The sequence below is a fragment of the Bombina bombina genome, chromosome 7, assembly GCF_027579735.1.
Source record: "Bombina bombina isolate aBomBom1 chromosome 7, aBomBom1.pri, whole genome shotgun sequence".
In the NCBI taxonomy this organism is placed as follows: domain Eukaryota; kingdom Metazoa; phylum Chordata; class Amphibia; order Anura; family Bombinatoridae; genus Bombina; species Bombina bombina.
Window position 1 is genome coordinate 380426008 of NC_069505.1, and position 16970 is coordinate 380442977.

Here is a 16970-nt window from a genome sequence, read left to right on the forward strand (position 1 = left end):
CTTACCTGCGGCTTCACATGTTCCTGCTGTCTTACCTGCGACTTCACATGTTCCTGCTGTCTTACCTGTTCCTGCTGTCTTACCTGTGACTTCACATGTTCCTGCTGCCTTACCTGCGGCTTCACATGTTCCTGCTGTCTTACCTGCAGCTTCACATGTTCCTGCTGTCTTACCTGCGGCTTCACATGTTCCTGCTGTCTTACCTGTGACTTCACATGTTCCTGCTGCCTTACCTGTGGCTTCACATGTTCCTGCTGTCTTACCTGCGGCTTCACATGTTCCTGCTGTCTTACCTGTGACTTCACATGTTGCTGCTGCCTTACCTGGGACTTCACATGTTCCTGCTGCCTTACCTGTGGCTTCACATGTTCCTGCTGTCTTACCTGTGGCTTCACATGTTCCTGCTGCCTTACCTGTGGCTTCACATGTCCCTGCTGTCTTACCTGTGGCTTCACCTGTTCCTGCTGTCTTACCTGTGGCTTCACCTGTTCCTGCTGTCTTACCTGTGGCTTCACATGTCCCTGCTATCTTACCTGTGGCTTCACATGTTCCTGCTATCTTACCTGTGGCTTCACATGTTCCTGCTGTCTTACCTGCGGCTTCACATGTTCCTGCTGTCTTACCTGTGACTTCACATGTTGCTGCTGCCTTACCTGTGACTTCACATGTTCCTGCTGCCTTACCTGCGGCTTCACCTGTTCCTGCTGTCTTACCTGTGGCTTCACATGTTCCTGTGGCTTCACATGTTCATGCTGCCTTACCTGTGACTTCACATGTTCATGCTGCCTTACCTGTGACTTCACATGTTCATGCTGTCTTACCTGTGACTTCACATGTTGCTGCTGCCTTACCTGTGGCTTCACATGTTCCTGCTGTCTTACCTGTGGCTTCACATGTTCATGCTGCCTTACCTGTGACTTCACATGTTCATGCTGCCTTACCTGTGGCTTCACATGTTCCTGCTGCCTTACCTGTGGCTTCACATGTTCCTGCTGTCTTACCTGTGGCTTCACATGTTCATGCTGCCTTACCTGGGGCTTCACATGTTCATGCTGCCTTACCTGTGACTTCACATGTTCATGCTGTCTTACCTGTGGCTTCACATGTTCATGCTGCCTTACCTGTGACTTCACATGTTCATGCTGCCTTACCTGTGACTTCACATGTTCCTGCTGTCTTACCTGGGGCTTCACATGTTCATGCTGCCTTACCTGTGACTTCACATGTTCATGCTGTCTTACCTGTGGCTTCACCTTTTCCTGCTGCCTTACCTGTGGCTTCACCTTTTCCTGCTGCCTTACCTGTGGCCTCACCTTTTCCTGCTGCCTTACCTGTGGCCTCCTCTGATGGCACCAGAATGTATTTATTTTTATTGTACAGAATAGAGTTTCTACTCAAATTACCAACTTTAACCCCTTAAGGACCAGCGACGTACCCTGTATGTCGCTGGCCTTTTTTTGGGACTTGATTGTTTTATAGCACGGTCTTGCCACCAGCGTTGAGACTGCTCTATTCCACTAAGCCTGCTGGAGGGAGGGAATTAATAGCGTGTTCTTGCTAGACTTGTGCTATTATGTCCTGAAAAAACCCTTAACGACCAGTGACATACAGGGTACATTGTGGTCATTAAGGGGTTAAAGTGATAGAAAGTGTCACATGCACACACATATATGCATATATATGTGTGGAAATATTGTAAAACATATAATACCTTACATGAGACAAGAGCTGTTACAAAATCCAGAAGGTGATACAAGATAGATAGTACAGAAGACAAATGAACCACTTAGTGGTTGCTTTACATTTAATGAGACTGGATTCATTGGGGGAAATAGCTGGCAGCGCTTTAGGGTGAGCTGCATTACATCTAAATATCTGGAGTACTGGGGTGTGTAGATATTAAAGGGAATGTGATACACATCTGGGATAATTAGATCACTCTGTATCCACAAGAAGGCTGACTCAATTCATTCTGGTTTTTATCTAAAATATTTTCAGAGTAAACTTTGAGCAAAAAAAATGAAATCAGTGAGATTAATTTATCCTTTAAGACAGATTTTCAACTATTATTTTACTTATTAGTGTATGACATTAGACTGTGATTAATGCGATGCAGATTTTTACTGATCTGTAATTTTCTTTCCTCTCTCTTTTTTTGCAGCCACATTCTTGTCTAAGTTCTGTTTCTACACTTTTATATATTCCAGATTTTTATGAAAATTATTTTTTTATATACATTTATAGACTTATTAGTCTCATAATATTTATGAGATTTTTAGCAGTTATGATGCTAATCTATGAGCATTTGAAGAAGTGCAAATGAAATTTAAGCTTGCCTTTTCCATATATCTATTATTACTATGTATATATATATTTATGTGTTAATATGTGTATATACACATAGTAACACATAAATATATATGTATATAAGCAAAAACATATACAGGTAGCCCTCAGTTTACGCCGGGGTTAGGTTCCAGAAGGAATGGTTGTAAAAAGAAACCGTTGTTAATTGAAACCCAGTTTATAATGTAATTCAAAGGGAAGTGAGGGAGATAGGTTCCAGGCCCCTTTCAAAATTGGCATAAGTAAAACCTAATACATTATTTTTAAAGCTTTGAAATGAAGACTTTAAACGCTAAACAGCATTATAAACCTAATACAATAATCACACAACACAGAATATATAATTAAACTAAGTTAAATTAACAAAAACATTTGATAAACAGCATTATAAACCTAATAAAATAATCACACAACACAGACTTTACTTGCATTTTTCTGCAAACAGTTCTTTCTATGCATTCCAATCTGGACTGATTTATAGACAGGAAGATCTTGTTACTTTGCAAGCTGCTCAATAGCTTAGGTCTGGTTAAACTGATTAATTTCAGCTTGCTTGGCTTGCATATCTTTGCTGCAACACAAGCGGACAGCTCCACCCACTGGCTATTTTAATCAATGCACTGCTTCTCAATGACTGAAAAAACAGGTTGTTATTCTGAAACGGTGCAAATTGAACCGAGGGCCACCTGTATATTTACAGGGAACACACAGTTCCCATTGACCGCAATGTAAAGGTTTCAGTGCCCCAAACCCACTAACTTTAACCCCAAAATACTGTCTAGTGCTGTAAATTTATTACAAAATAAAGATACTGCTAACTTTATTGTTTTAATAAACTACACTAGACAGGGCCTTTAGGTGCACATTTATAAAATTAACCAGAGATCAAATCTCACTCTCAGGTTATAAGTGCTAATTGCTACCGCAATCTCTCGGTAGCAATAACCAGATACTTTGAATGGCTGGTTAATTATTGCGCTCCCACAAACGGGCAAATTTAGCGCTCCACATGTAATTTAGCCTATAGTATTTCTGCAAAGATTTTGAAAATGTCTGCCACCGGAGGTTATGAAGGGATATGGAGTATAAGATCTAACATCTGTTTTGTTTCACTTTTTTTTTTAAAATTTCTTAGAACTGAGCAAATAGATTGGAAAAAATGTTGCTCTATACATATAATCTTCTGTTAACGCAACATTTGCAAATGAATGGAGGGTGTAACCAGTTTATATATACGAATAGACATTGATTACTTAGATGACTTGCATCTGGCTCGAATGGGCCACAGCAAAAGAGAAATACTAGACAGGGTCATGTGAGGGTGTATCTCTGCATAGATTTCAATTTGCAAAACCCTTCTACTAAAATGACAGTTTTAAATGATTTTAAAACACTTATTTTATATGCTGATGTTTTGCATTAATGTGCAAAAAAAACTAACGTCTTGCAATAAATTAACAGAGAAAATGCAAAGGATGCGTAGTTATCCTCCTCACAATACCCAGAGTGAAAAGTTAAACTATGTGTTGCCCTTCTGGGTGGCGTACTTTTGCATTAAATACATTGTGCATGAAATACATTGTGCTGAAAATTGATTTAGAATTTCTTATTTCTTTAGAAAAAACACTTTGAAGGAATCTCCATTTCTGCTTATTTTAGAGATCTTACCTAATACAGTTATACAACCACACTAAAGAGTTTAGAGGGGGGAAAAACACAAACACACTAATTTCACATTGTTTATTAAAACTGTAATAAGAATATGCATTTGTACATATTTTTTTGCTGTATAATTCTCACATGTAATGATATATACATATAATAATGTTATACTATGAATCTGATAGGTCTGCTGAAAAAAAAAAAAAAAAAATATATATATATATATATATAATTTGTCGGTTTCTCACTGACAATCACACACAGTAGTGCTTAAATGTGGGCAGCCTCTAAAGGCTTAACAAGAGCTTAGCACTTACTTGGGTGTGTAATTGCTTTGCAGTGAATGGGTTAAAATACAGAATACATTAACATACTGCTTGCTACAATTGTTTTTCAGTGGCACCTGAAAGCGGCCAATCTGTATTTGTACTGAAGTAGACAAGGCTTCCCACTGTCAGTTTGCATTGTTTTGAAACATCTTTTTACCTATACTGAGGCAACTTAGGAACAGATATGTAACAATGTTAGGCTTGTGAAATATGCAGTGTACACTTACAATTCTTCGAATTTGAAAAGCCACAGTATTGTATATGCAGATTAGTGCACAGAAGAAATTATTTATTATTAAGTTTGCAAGGCTGTTGCAGCACAGTACCCAAATAAGGGCCAGTTTACGAGTGGAACGCAAAAAATATAGGTTTAGGCGAGATTGATATTTGCGCTCCACTCAGTAGCCACCAGAGCATGCAAATGTGCACTGGTATTATTAGTTTAGGACAATTTGAACGCAACCTCACGTTCACATTGCAGGGAAGCTTTGCGCTCACGAGAGCTCGCTTCCATAGGTTCCAATGGGACCCTCGGTCTCATGCTGAGAACCTAGCGCAGTGAAGGGGGTAAATCGCGCAGCGATGGGCAGCAAAGTGTAAATATATATGTACAGTATATGCTTATATACATATATATTTATGTGTTAATGTGTGTATATACCACTATAGACCACTATGTAAAGGCACTTTCAGTGCTGGTTTTAAGCCCTAAAAATTGCTTTGTGCAGTTATTTATTTATTTTTAAAACAAGGCTACATTTTTTTTTAATAAAAACCAACACTACACTTAAAGTTGGGGGCAATTGGGGACATTTTGAAAATTAACCAGAGATCTTATTTCTGGTTAATTTTTGCACCTCAAGCTCACAGTATCATTAACCAGCCACTTGTAATAGCTGGTTATTTATTGTGCATCCCGTAAACAGGTGAACTTGTACGTTTCTGGGTGCGCAATAAATTAGCGCTTCACTTGTAATCTGGCCCTGAATGTAATGCCTCACAAATATGATCTGTTCTGCAAACACTTAACTTGTGTATATAAAAACACTATATATCAATAATAAAACATAAACAAGTCAAAAATACCAAAGTGAGGTCACCATATATAAAACATTTGCTGAGTAAACAAAATAAAGTTGACGTTCTATTTATAGTAAACAAGAACACTTAACTTGTAATGATTTGGCAAGATTTAAACAGTCCTTATAATTCATCTGTGAATGGCTTACAAAATAATGTAAGTAATACAATATTCAGAGATCCCTGGTGTCACTTTAATACAAGGGGCTTTTACAAATAATCTCCTAGTATCATGGAGTGTAGATAAAGCACAAATCAAATCCAATATGTTTATACTGTTTAATATTGTAATTAGAAAATAGCATAAATATATTCAGGAGTTATAGCTTTTTACAAGGTACGTGATAGGGCACGAGCAAAAAATAAATAAAAATCTTTTGGTATGTCAGCCCAAGAGATCATCCAAAAGATATGTGCATATGCCTGTGTGTTCTATCACAAGGGACCATCCAAAAGATATGTGCATATGCCTGTGTGTTCTATCACAAGGGACCATACAAAAGATATGTGCATATGCCTGTGTGTTCTATCACAAGGGACCATAAAAAAGATATGTGCATATGCCTGTGTGTTCTATCACAAGGGACCATCCAAAAGATATGTGCATATGCCTGTGTGTTCTATCACAAGGGACCATCCAAAAGATATGTGCATATGCCTGTGTGTTCTATCACAAGGGACCATACAAAAGATATGTGCATATGCCTGTGTGTTCTATCACAAGGGACCATACAAAAGATATGTGCATATGCCTGTGTGTTCTATCACAAGGGACCATACAAAAGATATGTGCATATGCCTTTGTGTTCTATCATAAGGGACCATACAAAAGATATGTGCATATGCCTGTGTGTTCTATCACAAGGGACCATACAAAAGATATGTGCATATGCCTGTGTGTTCTATCACAAGGGACCATACAAAAGATATGTGCATATGCCTGTGTGTTCTATCACAAGGGACCATACAAAAGATATGTGCATATGCCTGTGTGTTCTATCACAAGGGACCATACAAAAGATATGTGCATATGCCTGTGTGTTCTATCACAAGGGACCATACAAAAGATATGTGCATATGCCTGTGTGTTCTATTACAAGGGACCATACAAAAGATATGTGCATATGCCTGTGTGTTCTATCACAAGGGACCATCCAAAAGATATGTGCATATGCCTGTGTGTTCTATCACAAGGGACCATCCAAAAGATATGTGCATATGCCTTTGTGTTCCATCACAAGGGACCATACAAAAGATATGTGCATATGCCTGTGTGTTCTATCACAAGGGACCATACAAAAGATATGTGCATATGCCTGTGTGTTCTATCACAAGGGACCATACAAAAGATATGTGCATATGCCTGTGTGTTCTATCACAAGGGACCATACAAAAGATATGTGCATATGCCTGTGTGTTCTATCACAAGGGACCATACAAAAGATATGTGCATATGCCTGTGTGTTCTATCATAAGGGACCATACAAAAGATATGTGCATATGCCTGTGTGTTCTATCATAAGGGACCATACAAAAGATATGTGCATATGCCTGTGTGCTCTATCACAAGGGACCATACAAAAGATATGTGCATATGCCTTTGTGTTCTATCACAAGGGACCATACAAAAGATATGTGCATATGCCTTTGTGTTCTATCATAAGGGACCATACAAAAGATATGTGCATATGCCTGTGTGTTCTATCACAAGGAACCATACAAAAGATATGTGCATATGCCTGTGTGTTCTATTACAAGGGACCATACAAAAGATATGTGCATATGCCTGTGTGTTCTATCACAAGGGACCATACAAAAGATATGTGCATATGCCTGTGTGTTCTATCACAAGGGACCATACGAAAGATATGTGCATATGCCTGTGTGTTCTATTACAAGGGACCATACAAAAGATATGTGCATATGCCTGTGTGTTCTATCACAAGGGACCATACAAAAGATATGTGCATATGCCTGTGTGTTCTATCACAAGGGACCATACAAAAGATATGTGCATATGCCTGTGTGTTCTATCACAAGGGACCATACAAAAGATATGTGCATATGCCTGTGTGTTCTATCACAAGGGACCATACAAAAGATATGTGCATATGCCTGTGTGTTCTATTACAAGGGACCATACAAAAGATATGTGCATATGCCTGTGTGTTCTATCACAAGGGACCATACAAAAGATATGTGCATATGCCTGTGTGTTCTATCACAAGGGACCATACAAAAGATATGTGCATATGCCTGTGTGTTCTATTACAAGGGACCATACAAAAGATATGTGCATATGCCTGTGTGTTCTATCATAAGGGACCATACAAAAGATATGTGCATATGCCTGTGTGTTCTATCATAAGGGACCATACAAAAGATATGTGCATATGCCTGTGTGCTCTATCACAAGGGACCATACAAAAGATATGTGCATATGCCTTTGTGTTCTATCATAAGGGACCATACAAAAGATATGTGCATATGCCTGTGTGTTCTATCACAAGGGACCATACAAAAGATATGTGCATATGCCTGTGTGTTCTATCATAAGGGACCATACAAAAGATATGTGCATATGCCTGTGTGTTCTATCACAAGGGACCATACAAAAGATATGTGCATATGCCTTTGTGTTCCATCACAAGGGACCATACAAAAGATATGTGCATATGCCTGTGTGTTCTATCACAAGGGACCATACAAAAGATATGTGCATATGCCTGTGTGTTCTATCATAAGGGACCATACAAAAGATATGTGCATATGCCTGTGTGCTCTATCACAAGGGACCATACAAAAGATATGTGCATATGCCTGTGTGTTCTATCACAAGGGACCATACAAAAGATATGTGCATATGCCTGTGTGTTCTATTACAAGGGACCATACAAAAGATATGTGCATATGCCTGTGTGTTCTATCATAAGGGACCATACAAAAGATATGTGCATATGCCTGTGTGTTCTATCACAAGGGACCATACAAAAGATATGTGCATATGCCTGTGTGTTCTATCATAAGGGACCATACAAAAGATATGTGCATATGCCTGTGTGTTCTATCATAAGGGACCATACAAAAGATATGTGCATATGCCTGTGTGTTCTATCACAAGGAACCATACAAAAGATATGTGCATATGCCTGTGTGTTCTATTACAAGGGACCATACAAAAGATATGTGCATATGCCTGTGTGTTCTATCACAAGGGACCATACAAAAGATATGTGCATATGCCTGTGTGTTCTATCACAAGGGACCATACAAAAGATATGTGCATATGCCTGTGTGTTCTATCACAAGGGACCATACAAAAGATATGTGCATATGCCTGTGTGTTCTATCACAAGGGACCATACAAAAGATATGTGCATATGCCTGTGTGTTCTATCACAAGGGACCATACAAAAGATATGTGCATATGCCTTTGTGTTCTATCATAAGGGACCATACAAAAGATATGTGCATATGCCTGTGTGTTCTATCACAAGGGACCATACAAAAGATATGTGCATATGCCTTTGTGTTCTATCATAAGGGACCATACAAAAGATATGTGCATATGCCTGTGTGTTCTATCATAAGGGACCATACAAAAGATATGTGCATATGCCTGTGTGTTCTATCACAAGGGACCATACAAAAGATATGTGCATATGCCTGTGTGTTCTATCACAAGGGACCATACAAAAGATATGTGCATATGCCTGTGTGTTCTATTACAAGGGACCATACAAAAGATATGTGCATATGCCTGTGTGTTCTATCATAAGGGACCATACAAAAGATATGTGCATATGCCTGTGTGTTCTATCACAAGGGACCATACAAAAGATATGTGCATATGCCTGTGTGTTCTATTACAAGGGACCATACAAAAGATATGTGCATATGCCTGTGTGTTCTATTTCAAGGGACCATACAAAAGATATGTGCATATGCCTGTGTGTTCTATTACAAGGGACCATACAAAAGATATGTGCATATGCCTTTGTGTTCTATTACAAGGGACCATACAAAAGATATGTGCATATGCCTGTGTGTTCTATTACAAGGGACCATACAAAAGATATGTGCATATGCCTGTGTGTTCTATCACAAGGGACCATACAAAAGATATGTGCAAAAAAATAAATATTTTATTTTTCGGATTTAATATTACTTTTTATATGTAGAAAACATTCTAAAGCGATAGAAACATTGATTTTCTTTCAGCTTCTTTGCTAAGCAGAGTTGTAAGTTAGCCCCATGCCAAGAGGTTTCACTAAGTAGCGAGCTGATCATGGCTACAATTCCTGTGTCTCAGAAGTGAAGGGTACAGTTACACGCACTGGCGTCATGCAGACACGATACACCACTGCAAAATCTGCCAGCTAAAAATAGATATATATGAGGTCTGAGGGACAGAACCAGGATAACAAAATCTAAGTACGTAGGTAAATGATTTTTTTATACTATGAAATTCACATTTATTTTTATTTTTTAATTTAGAGATGTTACTTTTTTTTTTACCTACATGGGAAAATTAGATAAATTTGTGTACTATAGGGAAACAGCAGTGTTATGAATTCTGAACTGCACGTGCTTTTTGACAGATGGCATTGTAAGACCATGTAACAAATATTAAATACGTGGGCAAAATCACATGCTATAAATATTTAAACATAGAGTATCTTAATAGATTAAAATGATGACACAACTTATCATGTAAACATGGATATTAAAAGGGACATTGTACACTAGACTCCTAACCAAGCCCCAAAGTTTTAGATGTATACTGATGTATACAGATGTCAGATTGCTTCTGTTTGTATAATGGGTCTTTTCATATGAAGAGGAGGGGGAAGGTTCTGCTCTCAGCCCCTTTCAGTGGGTGTCCCAGCCTAAGCTCATCAATAGTGCTAAATTGGGAGCTTCTAAGTAAGTTTTTAAACAGTTTTATACTGGAATGTGGCTTACTACTACATATGTGGTGGAAATGCACCAATATAACTCCGTAATAGCGGACCTCAGAGATCCATTTACGCACAATACTCACTAAAGATTTCACTTTAACTCCAAGAATAGCTCTGCTCAATGACCTTCCAAAATTTACAGTTAATGCAGCCAAATCTCTGATAGACTGCCATTGTAAAATGGTTCTGACCCCCACAGAAAGCAGGTGGAAAGATAGAGTCCAGGAACTCTTGGGCCTTGAGGAATATTGGCAAAAAAAGATGAACAAAAACACTCCTTTTCTGGAAATAAAGTTTATTTGGGACGAGTCCCTAATTACCCCCTAGGCGTTCTGATGCCCCATAGTCAGTGACCTAATTCCATAAGCTTTGACCACACAGCTAAAAATATAGACCTCAGACAGGATCTGGAATAGTTGGTCTCCTCCATTCTCCGAGTCCCCTCCATCTTCCATCGTTTCATTCCTCCCCCACTCACCCCATCCCTCACTCCACACTTACATACTTTTTATTCATTCCCTTTGGTTATATCTAGTATGAATTTACTTAGAGACCATATATAAGGGTCCAATTAGTATCCTGGATCATATGGTCCAGATGAGGCACATTCATATATCCCGATCTGAGTGGTTCGACGCTGAGGTATTCAAAATATTTTATGCAATAAAGTGAACACTACTTTAGTTTTCTGTTTATATATAATTACCTTTAATAAAGTACAAAAAAATGGGAAAATTACTGTATTAATTGACTTACTCAACCTGCATGAATTTACAGATGTAAGTTCTTTATGGCCTCTAAATATATAAGAGAATTGTATGTTGTAATTTTGTTCCTAAATAAATAAAATTAAAAAAATTAATATAGCGATCACTTGAAAGTTATAAGGAGCCAGATGACAGACACAGGACCATTCATTTGAAAGAACAGGATTGTTGTTTTCACATAAGGTGTCAGGACTTGACCATCTCCCGGTCTCGGTGAACGCCGACAGTGATTTCTTGAGTCTCGGCATCCGATGTGGAGGGACGCCCAGACTCAACTCCAACAGCTGCTGCTGCAGCTCTATAGACATGCACGGCCGTGCGCTGCCTAGACTTAAAGAGACCATGTCCTAATTATTAGAACTAAAAAATACAAATAAAGTGACAGCGCTAATGAGCTTACGTTACTAAGCCTCATAACGAAGGATATTCCCTCACCAATTCAGATCCATTTCTGGATACACAGAAGGATCCCATAAGGAGGTTAATTTGTTCACCTAATCCTCCCAACAACAAGGTACTCTTTATTATTCCTCTAAACAGAGGAGACACCGATATATACCTGAACTTTTCTCCTTGGTTTCATTATTTTGGACACGAACATATGACTTATTCCATTACACACTTGTTGGCTTAATGTTATCCTTATTTTAGCATTTGTCTGGGGAGACGTCCCTTTTTATATATTTTTATAATAAATTGTTAGATATAATCCTAGAATATTAACATTATGTATGTGCCTTTGTGATCCACTTAGAATTCATTTTTACCAATCACCAGAGTTTAAGATACCTGCTTCTGACCTTAAGCATATTAGCGTAGTCACTGTATTTGGTGTTTTAAGACACATTGTATTTATTGCTACACATTGTATTTATTGCTAAATATCTTGGCTATTTTAGCTATGAGTTATTCCTAACATTGAATCCAATCTAATTAAAATCAGTTGAGATCTGTATTTGACCCCAGCTCATTAGCGCTGTCACTTCATTTTTATTTTTTACCTTATGTTATTTATCCTGGAGGGGATATTTTAGTGGCAGCTGGGTCTTTCATTATATACCTTGGGCACGCCTTCTTTTACCTTACATTTTATCACTAATTACCAGAACTCCCTCCAGGAGGATATTGGAGTGGGAGTTCCAATAGAAGGTCACCCAGTCCACCACTCTGAGCTGAGTTATTGCCTTACTTTCCTTGTTCTTGGAGTTAGGCACACTTACCTTGCACCTGCAAATTCTCAACTGGTTCCTGAAAGCCAATCATTCTTACCTGTTACATGCGAATGCTCACCTTGCACCAGAGACCAAGCATACTTACCTGTTACCTGCATATGCTCACCTTGCTCCAGAGACCAAGCATACTTACCTGTTACATGCGAATGCTCACCTTGCTCCAGACACCAAGCATACTTACCTGTTACCTGCATATGCTCACCTTGTTCCAGAGACCAAGCATACTTACCTGTTACCTGCATATGCTCACCTTGTTGCAGAGACCAAGCATACTTACCTGTTACCTGCATATGCTCACCTTGTTGCAGAGACCAAGCATACTTACCTGTTAGCTGCATATGCTCACCTTGTTGCAGAGACCAAGCATACTTACTTGTTACCTGCATATGCTCACCTTGCACCAGAGACCAAGCATACTTACCTGTTACCTGCATATGCTCACCTTGCTCCAGAGACCAAGCATACTTACCTGTTACCTGCATATGCTCACCTTGTTGCAGAGACCAAGGATACTTACCTGTTACCTGCATATGCTCACCTTGTTCCAGAGACCAAGGGGTCAATCCGATAAAAATTGTCGCCCGCAAAAGCTGGCAACGCCAATATTTGCGCGGGTTTGGTATCCTATATACGGCGTAACCTAGAAGTTACGCGTGTATATTTCTGCCGTCGCCCGTAGTTTTTTGGGCCATAGGCAGGTATACCAAACCCGCGCAGTTTGGTATCCAATATACAGCGTAAGGACTTACGTGGCAAAAATGGAGAAATCTTACTCCATTTTCACCTCGCCACAAAAAGCAGCCGTAAGAAGCCATACGCTGACTATTGGAGCCCCGTAACTCCCTAAACTGGCTGCTAAAATAAACCTAACACCTAACGCATGCGCAATGTCTATCTCCCTGTCAACCGCGATCTGCTAAAATAAACCTAACACCTAACGCATGCGCAATGTCTATCTCCCTGTCAACCGCGATCCCCCGCCGCAATCCATAATAAAGTATTTAACCCCTAAACCGTTGCCATCTACATAAACTAACCCCCTACTGTGAGCCCCTAAAACCGCCACCATCTAACTGATCTATCCCCTAATGTGAACCCCTTACACCGCCGCCATCTATATTAAAATTATTAACCCCTAATTTAATCTACCTACCCCGCCGCCAGCTATATTATCTATATTAACCCTAAGTATATTATAGTTAATATAGTTATTACATTATATATATTAACTATATTAACCCTAATTATATTAGGGTTAATATAGTTAATATAGTTACTATCGTATTTATATAAACTATATTAACTCTATCTAACCCTAACACCCCTAACTAAATTCTTATTAAATAAATCTAATTCATATTATAAACTAAAATATTCCTATTTAAATCTAAATACTTATCTATAAAATAAACCCCAACAGCTAGATTTGGAGTTTTGTCGGTAAGGACCCACGTAGCTAACGCCGGCTTTTTTCTGGCCGCACCATAAAAATAACTCTGGTATTGAGAGTCCACATAAAGGCTGCGTTAGGCTCCAAAAAAGGAGCGTAGAGCATATTTAACGCAGCTTCAACTCTCGATACCAGAGTTGCTTACGCAAGCGGCCAGCCTCAAAAACGTGCTCGTGCACGATTCCCCCATAGAAAACAATGGGGCTGTTTGAGCTGAAAAAAAACCTAACACCTGCAAAAAAGCCGCGTTCAGCTCCTAACGCAGCCCCATTGTTTGCTATGCGGAAACACTTCCTACGTCTACACCTAACACTCTAACATGTACCCCGAGTCTAAACACCCCTAGCCTTACACTTATTAACCCCTAATCTGCCGCCCCCGCTATCGCTGACCCCTGCATATTATTATTAACCCCTAATCTGCCGCTCCGTAAACCGCCGCTACTTACATTATCCCTATGTACCCCTAATCTGCTGCCCTAACATCGACGACCCCTATATTATATTTATTAACCCCTAATCTGCCCCCCACAACGTCGCCTCCACCTGCCTACACTTATTAACCCCTAATCTGCCGAGCGGACCTGAGCGCTACTATAATAAAGTTATTAACCCCTAATCCACCTCACTAACCCTATAATAAATAGTATTAACCCCTAATCTGCCCTCCCTAACATCGCCGACACCTAACTTCAATTATTAACCCCTAATCTGCCGACTGGAGCTCACCGCTATTCTAATAAATGTATTAACCCCTAAAGCTAAGTCTAACCCTAACACTAACACCCCCCTAAGTTAAATATAATTTACATCTAACGAAATTAATTATCTCTTATTAAATAAATTATTCCTATTTAAAGCTAAATACTTACCTGTAAAATAAATCCTAATATAGCTACAATATAAATTATAATTATATTATAGCTATTTTAGGATTAATATTTATTTTACAGGCAACGTTGTAATTATTTTAACCATGTACAATAGCTATTAAATAGTTAATAACTATTTAATAGTTACCTAGTTAAAATAATTACAAAATTACCTGTAAAATAAATCCTAACCTAAGTTACAATTAAACCTAACACTATACTATCATTAAATTAATTAAATAAAATACCTACAATTACCTACAATTAAACCTAACACTACACTATCAATAAATAAATTAAATACAATTCCTACAAATAACTACAATGACATAAACTAACTAAAGTACAAAAAATAAAAAAGAACTAAGTTACAAAAAATAAAAAAATATTTACAAACATAAGAAAAATATTACAACAATTTTAAACTAATTACACCTACTCTAAGCCCCCTAATAATTGATCGGAACAGCCAATAGAATGCAAGTTAGGGGGGTGTTAGGGTTAGGGTTAGACTTAGCTTTAGGGGTTAATACATTTATTAGAATAGCGGTGAGTTCCGGTCGGCAGATTAGGGGTTAATAATTGAAGTTAGGTGTCGGCGATGTTAGGGAGGGCAGATTAGGGGTTAATACTATTTATTATAGGGTTAGTGAGGCGGATTAGGGGTTAATAACTTTATTATAGTAGCGGTGCGGTCCGCTCGGCAGATTAGGGGTTAATAAGTGTAGGTAGCTGGCGGCGACGTTGTGGGGGGCAGATTAGGGGTTAATAAATATAATATAGGGGTCGGCGGTGTTAGGGGCAGCAGATTAGGGGTACATAAGGATAACGTAGGTGGCGGCGCTTTGCGGTCGGCAGATTAGGGGTTAATAAGTGTAGGTAGCTGGCGGCGAAGTTGTGGGGGGCAGATTAGGGGTTAATAAATATAATATAGGGGTCGGCGGTGTTAGGGGCAGCAGATTAGGGGTACATAAGGATAACGTAGGTGGCGGTCGGCAGATTAGGGGTTAAAAAAATCTAATCGAGTGGCGGCGATGTGGGGGGACATTGGTTTAGGGGTACATAGGTAGTTTATGGGTGTTAGTGTACTTTAGAGTACAGTAGTTAAGAGCTTTATAAACCGGCGTTAGCCCAGAAAGCTCGTAACTACTGACTTTTTTCCTGCGGCTGGAGTTTTGTCGTTAGATTTCTAACGCTCACTTCAGACACGACTCTAAATACCGGAGTTAGAAAAATCCCATTGAAAAGATAGGATACGCAATTTACGTAAGGGGATCTGCGGTATGGAAAAGTCGCGGCTGAAAAGTGAGCGTTAGACCCTTTTTTGAGTGACTCCAAATACCGGAGGTAGCCTAAAACCAGCGTTAGGAGCCTCTAACGCTGGTTTTCACGGCTAACGCCAAACTCTAAATCTAGGCCTAAGATAGCTACAATGTAATTAATAATTACATTATAGCTATGTTAGGGTTTATATTTATTTTACAGGTAAATTGTTAATTATTTTAACTAGGTATAATAGCTATTAAATAGTTATTACCTATTTAATAGCTACCTAGTTAAAATAATTACCCAATTACCTTTAAAATAAATCCTAACCTAAGTTACAAATACACCTACACTATCAATAAATTAAAGAAACTAAAAATATCTATCTAAAAATACAATTAAATAAACTAAACTAAATTACAAAAAAAACCAAACACTAAATTACAAAAAATAAAAAAAAGATTACAAGATTTTTAAGCTAATTACACCTATTCTAAGCCCCCTAATAAAACAATAAACCCCCAAAATAAAAAAAATTCCCTACCCTATTCTAAATTAAAAAAAGTTCAAAGCTCTTTTACCTTACCAGCCCTTAAAAGGGCCTTTTGTTGGGGCATGCCTCAAAGAAAACTGCTCTTTTGCCTGCAAAAAAAAACACAATACCACCCCCCAACATTACAACCCACCACCCACATACCCCTAATCTAACCCAAACCCCCCTTAAATAAACCTAACACTACCCCCCCTGAAGATCTCCCTACCTTGTATTCACCCCGCCGGGCAGAACTCCTCATCCGATCCGGGCGATGTCTTCCAGCAAGCGGCAGTGAAGTCTTCTTCCATCCGGGTGATGTCTTGAAGCAAGCGGCAGAGAGTCTTCTTCCATCGGCGATGTCTTCAAGCAAATCGGCATCTTCAATCTTCTTTCTTCGCTCCTCCGCCGCGGAGCATCCATCCGGCACGACGACTTCCCGACGAATGAGGTTCCTTTAAATGACGTCATCCA